The sequence below is a fragment of the Rhea pennata genome, chromosome 1, assembly GCF_028389875.1.
Source record: "Rhea pennata isolate bPtePen1 chromosome 1, bPtePen1.pri, whole genome shotgun sequence".
Classification (NCBI taxonomy): domain Eukaryota; kingdom Metazoa; phylum Chordata; class Aves; order Rheiformes; family Rheidae; genus Rhea; species Rhea pennata.
This window is the reverse complement of record NC_084663.1, coordinates 72,205,923-72,212,640: the sequence shown is the minus strand read 5'-3', so window position 1 is coordinate 72,212,640 and position 6,718 is coordinate 72,205,923.

Here is a 6,718-nt window from a genome sequence, read left to right as displayed (position 1 = left end):
AGCTATCGTCAACATGATTTCATTGAATATTTGACCAAGCATTACCAGCTGACTAAATGAGGCTTGTTAATGTTAAATAATGTTTCTGGAGTTTATATGTAAGTTCATGTTTCTAGACGTGACTGTGTCTGCAGAGATTTCTCAGAGCTGATCTCTGAATTTCCCATATATCTGGGACATCAAGTAATTAGATCAAAGGAAATCTAGCCCTGTTAATGAGGGACTTGAATTGTTTTATGTTGAAACATTAGCTCTAATCGTCTGATGCTAGTTAATGAGTTACACAAGAATAAAGAGGTTTAGTTCCTTTTACCATTTTAGATAGGGCCTTAGGGCTCAATGGTTTTGTCAATTGTTACAGGAAAATGTTAATTTGCTTCTTTGCAGGTAAATACAAAGAAGTAAAGAAAAACCTAAATACTGAAGTTTAAAAACAAAAAATATCAGTAATTCTTAAATCTCTACTTATATGCTACAGTACCTTGTTCTTAATTTCAATCTCTAAATCAGATCTGGAAATATTTATTAAATAAGCTTTTGTGTTCACTTTTAAGCAGCACTACAGAACTTCTGACTGAAACCAGAAATAGGTGAAGTTCTTATTCTTTTATAAGTATGTATAAAGACACAGGCCTCATACAAATAAAAGATATATTTGTGTGCATGTTCATAAATATATATGTGCATGAATGTATGCATATCTCTACATATCTATGTGTTCATGGGTTGCCAAGGGTTTGTGCAGTAGGTACTTGTGTTTCCAGAATGTAAAATGTGATGTAATCCATTAAATTTAACAAAAGTTTATCTAGATGTTCATGCAAATACTTGCCTAGCCCCTGTTCAGAATGGACAAAGTAAAAAGAGAAAAATATTTGCATACAACACTGCTGTGTCAGGAACGATAATGAATTTCCATACTAGCGCTATTGAGTGTAAAGATGTTTGCAAGAATGGTAACAATGAAAGAAGGATGGCTTGTGCATGCTGCAGAAAACTTATAACCTATTCCTACCCTGCAGATGACTTTTTGTAATCTTGAGAAAAGCCATCTCATCTCTCTATGCTCTCCACTTCCGAATCTGCTCAGTGGAGAACGGCAGCATGTGGCTCCGAGAGCAGAGTGAGGTTAAATTCATTCAAATTTGAGCGCATGGACATGAAGCTCATATAAGGTATGATGATATGTAAACACATGAGATGATAGCCTTTAGCTTAAAGTTTGAAATGCTGAGCGTATTTTTACTATACGAATTTAAGGCTGAAAAAAAATCCAAACGGATAATGAAAATTTTGCAACAAAAACAGCCTGACCCTGCCTGTGGTGCGTTGTCCTTATGTCTGCGTAACCAACACTCAACTTGGGAAAGTCCAGCAGGGGAGCAGAGGGGCTGCGCAGTCTTTTCCTCTGCACCTCACACAGAGGTTTGACACCAACCCCCTCCAAAATGCCACAGAGACATGGAGCCGGAGTATGCAACACCAGGACCAGAGAGCGACACATAAATCCATGCCACACGAAGCTTGGGCAGTTCTCATACAGACAGAGAATGGGTAGCAGTGTTCAAACAAGTCTTATACTCTACAAGCTAAACATAGTGTAGGAAATAATACCATTTAAAATCCAATTCCAGATGTCAAACAGAGGCAAGAGGTGATCCCCCGGTATGGCTATGCAAAGGACACAGGTTTTCCAGCCCAGAGCAACCTGAAGCCATGTATCTCTGGGCCTCAGTTCAGTTGCCCCAATAACGCCTCAGCAGGAAACTCAGCCCAAGCCAGAGGGCAGAGAAGTGCGCTTGGTGGTATCACAGGCCGATGCAGCACTAGCTCTAATCTCTCCTCTTTTGTGCAATGAGTGTTGTGCTTTGATCACAAACATGCCCAATGCCTCTCAAGCACTTTTTGGTGCCATTGGCATTATTTTGGGAGTATTCGTAATATGCTCCCAATGGCTCAAGGAGCTCAGAGAGCTCTGCTGTGACACTGGGAGATACCTGACTGTCACAGATGGCCTGTTACTGACTTCACTACAGAGACAGCCTCAGCTTTTTGCCATATCTTGGATATCGCATTTCTCCAGCATGCTGCGAAACATGCGGCCGGGAATCTAGGGTTGCCTCTTCCTCCCCAGGTGTGGCGGGAACACTGAAGAAACATGAGGTTAACTACTGGCATAAACATCATTTCACAGAGATCAGGTTACTGGTCCAATCTGGCCAACAAGAGCAAAGAATCAGAGGTCGGTGTGCAGCGCTCCGCACGTTTGAGAAAGATCCATGTTACAGTGTTAAATTCAAGCCTTCCATATCTAGCCCTCGTTACGCATTTCTCCCTCAGTATACATATGTGCACACACACGCACCCCGCTGAAATGCTTATAGTCATGAAATCTTTATGTAATTTGTTAACACGTGCATGACTGCAGCAATGGCTATGCATGGATACTTACACACACACACACACTTAAGCTAAATCCATGAAAAGACACATGCCTGATTGAAAGATTGTAATCATACGGATTTAGTGCATTCTGCCTACTCACGAAGAGTTTGAAAATAATATCTGTGCAGCAGTTATCTCTGCACAAACTTTAAATGTACTTGTTATTTTATGTGTATATCTTTATCATATATTATTTGTATAATAAAAATATACTAACTGGTTTTATCAGTCTTTATTATTAAACCAGCACATGATCTCCAAGATCATCCAAAATGCAAGTTTTGTGGCAGAAGAAATATTCAGCTCTTATACAAGCAGATAATGATGTGGTGAGAATAAAACCTAGTATAACAAGGCAGAAACAATAAAACTTGAAGGCACAAACACTGTTTTCCCTTCTTGCAACCATACACTATCTAAACAGTGCTTCCTAGTTACAAGTAGCATCTTCTGAAGCTCATATAGCACTTTGAAATCTTCAAAGATCTCTGAGGATATTGGGTTGCCAGTGGAGTGCCATGGATTTAGTTGTTCTAAATCCATTTGGTAACTTTTACTAGGAATTAAGAGAGTAAGGCATTCAAGAAAGCTTGGGTAAGGTTTTTTGCTCTTTTAGGAAAACCTTTTCTTGTTGATAGTTGCACCACTCCATAATATTCATGGGAAATGTAGGTATATAATTGAAAATAGAGTCTAATTCTGTTAGTGTAACCTATACTAGCAATTTTCTTTACAGTAGTAGTGATTCTCTCAGGTAGGGTTAAAGCAAGAACCACCAAAAATGGAGACATTTTAACCTCTGCAAAGATAAGGGACAGAAAAACACTGTGTTTTACCACACTTACGAAGAATCAGATCACACCAACTGAATTCCTTCTTAAAACCGCCTTTAGTGGGAGTACTGAAATAAATAAATAAAATGGGTAGAATTTGGCCACTGATTATTCTGACAGAAAAACAAGATACTAAACTCAATACCCCAAAGTGAGGGGATTCTTACAAACTTTGTCACACTCGCTGCAAATGCTTAAATCCAGGCTGCAGATGTGCTGGCTGCCGGCCGGCAGCACACCTCCCACCCCCCTTCATCCCCACGCCGGGGTGCGCTGGCCCCCTCCTTGCACGTCTGCATCCACCAAAAGCCTCGGCCGTGCCACAGCTCCTGTGTCATCTTCACAGCGCTGGTGGGGGTGCAGGGCTGCAGCTCAGAGTCTGGTCTGGAGAAGGTCTCCGAGCACGCGAGAGGCAAACAGGCAATTCCCTAAGTGCCCCTAAACTCGTGCAAGCTCCAGACATTGAGAAAAGTCCTTCCAGCCGCTGGAAGCAGGTCTGTTTCGCAATAAGCCTCCTTAGAGGTGCCTTTACCGTGTGTCAGCCTGCAGACACAGAGCAGCATTTGCTAGGTGGGGGGAGGGGGGAGAACCGGGAGGCCCGTACAGAGAAAGTGGACCAGATGAGCTAAAGCATATCATCTCCAAAAGGGCCATCAAGAAAGAGAAGAAGAAAAACTGAGTCTTACCTGGCAGCTGCAATCCCCAGGGATGGTGCTTACCAATTTGCGTGGGTAAGCTCCCTCTACCGCTTATACCCATACATGCCTGCACGCGCAGTGGTCCCAACTTAGCGGTGGGAAAAGCTAGAGGGGGAAAACCACCTCTTAGAAAATACTCAGTCTAGGAAGGCACATCTTATACCGGAGGCAGAGAAAGAAACACAGGGGTGGGAGAATCGCTGTCTCCTGTTTCGCCTCAGCGCTCTGCGCTTGTGCCCCCCCATCCTCCTCCTCCACTTCGTCACTTTTTCCCTTCCTTTCTCCCCTCCTCTAGATTGCGGGACACTGGGCACACGGGCAAAGCAAAGACACCTGGTGCTGAACTTTGAAACCCTGAAGAGTAGCTAAACCCCCTCCCCTCCACCCTCACTCCCACTCTGGGGATATTTTTCTTTGCAACTTGCTGCAAGTTTCATTGGGCACGTGACAAAGATTTGTAAAGAAAAAAAACATATATAATCCTCATCTTCTTAAATGCTCATTCTCAGGAAATAAAAGAGTGGACCAAAAGAAAAAAGACAAAGACAAAAAAAAAAAAAAAAAAAAGAAAAAAAAAGAAAGAAAGAAAAAAAAAGAGGAAGAAGAAGAGTTGTGGGGAGAGGGAAGAGGCTAGGATGTAGAGAGAGCAAGTTATTCACAAAGCTTTCCCACCCAGATGCAAGTATTTCCTAGTATTCCCAGTGCAGCCTGTTCCCCAGAGGCCCCAAAGCAAAGTCCCTGTCAACACGGTGCAAAGCCAGACTGAAAAGGTCTGTTAAAGGACAGGACAGAATTGCTTTGGAGAGTCAGTCACGTTCTTGGCCAAAATGAAAGGGAAACGTTGCAAACTTCCTCTTCATTCTAGCCCAGTGTTTCTCCTGTCACGAGGTTATGGCAATTGAAAAGGCAACATTAATTTGCAGGTTCACATTATGGTAAAGCCTGTGAATAATGTGACTAGTTCTGAGTGCATTTGTTTAAAATTAGAGTGGCCAGAAATCCTGCATGGTCTGTGAACTTGGGTGATTTAATTACACAGACTGAGAAAGTATTAACTATAAATACTTCTTTTCCCCTTGCTCTCGCCTACCCTCTCCAGTAGGGTATGTTGCCATAGCAGCTAAAACTTCCCTGACACTCAAAATGTTGCGGTGACAAACACAGTGCCTTGGAGCAAGTTTCTACTTTCTGAGATTTAACACAAATTGTTATCCATTCCTCCATTATATCTCCATTTTAACTACTTAATGCAGCTGGAATTTTATTACACTGCACGCAAATCACATTTTGTGCTGCAGCGGGTCTTATATGCCTGCCTGGCAATTTAGAAATTTGGAAATCTCTTTTTCCCCCCTTTTCTAAGAGATGTCAGGGTCCCTAACAGCCCACGGGAATTAGTGTTTGCGAGAACTAAAAGTTCTTTCAGCCTCTTTCTGAGAACAGCTTCCAGCCTGTTTCCTTCAATTATTAGGGAAACTGAGTTTACACAATACAGGATCTGTACTAGTTTTGCCAGATCTTTAATCTTTGATGCTGACCTTGTCTCCTCCAACGATTTCTGACAGAAACTCCAGGTCTTTTGCCACTGGTAGCTTTCTGCACACAGTCCCTTAAAAGATCTGAGGCTTATACTCATAAAGACTTTTTATGATCCCCTTTCCTGTAATTCCTTCATTATGCCCCAAGTCCTCAGTGGTATCAAACACCAGGACAGTCTTCTACTGTTACAGAAAAAAACCCTGAAGAATGGTATTCTGCGGCGTAAGATGAAGCAGTGCTTTGAAAAATGAGGCCTGCCAGACTGAGTGCAATCTTCCCTCCTTCCCTGGGTTTTTGGTTCACTAGCAATTCTAACGGCAGCATTGTAAAACCTCAGCATCAGCTTTCTGTCACTGTTGGCCCTTTCCTGGAATTTGTTCATAGAAGCTTCTCTGTCTCCTTTGTAGGTGGATATAATATCTTCACTGGAACTCTATCAAAACCACCCTGGAGGAGATACTCTCCATCATGGAAAGTTTTCTAACAACACCTTCCAAAAGAGCATCATCCTTCCTTTATGAGTGTGTTATGGCCATTCCTCCAAAACAGCCCTATTTATGTCCACTCTGTCTCTCTTCCAGATGGCTGTATGGAGTAAATGAATGCAAGTTCCTCATTAAAACCCAGTGAGTTCATCTGCCAGAGAAGACAGTCTCATCCAGGTAGGACTTTCTCTGTCTCTCAGAGACAGACGCGCTGCAGATACTGCAGAAAAAGGTGATGGCATAACTCAGCTACTAAGGTTTACTAACTTGGGAAACAGATTTGCTGCAGCACGTGACACCTCTTGTGTCAATGCCCAACTCGATTTTTTTCTTCAGTGTCTCTCAGAGCAGAGCACTGCCCAAGCAAGACACAAAACTCACGTAGAAGCTCACAAAACAATCAATCACACAAGAAAAGGTCTTGCTTTCCCCTAATCCCCAAAGGAATTACTTACTTATATTTCAGCTATAACGGAAACAAAGCCTTTAAGGCAGCTGCAGGACAAAGAATCAGAAGCAAGTTTATTCGTCGAGGTCTGTTTCCATTTTCTTTGCATTCCTACTTTGTATTAGTTACAGGAAATTAGAAGCCAGACCACCTTCATTTCTAAAGCACAGGGTTAAATTAATTACATTTTTAAAGCCTAGTGTAGCCTTAGTGAATAGCTGTCACCAGAGTAATCACCAGAGATGTATCACTACACTAATGACACAACAG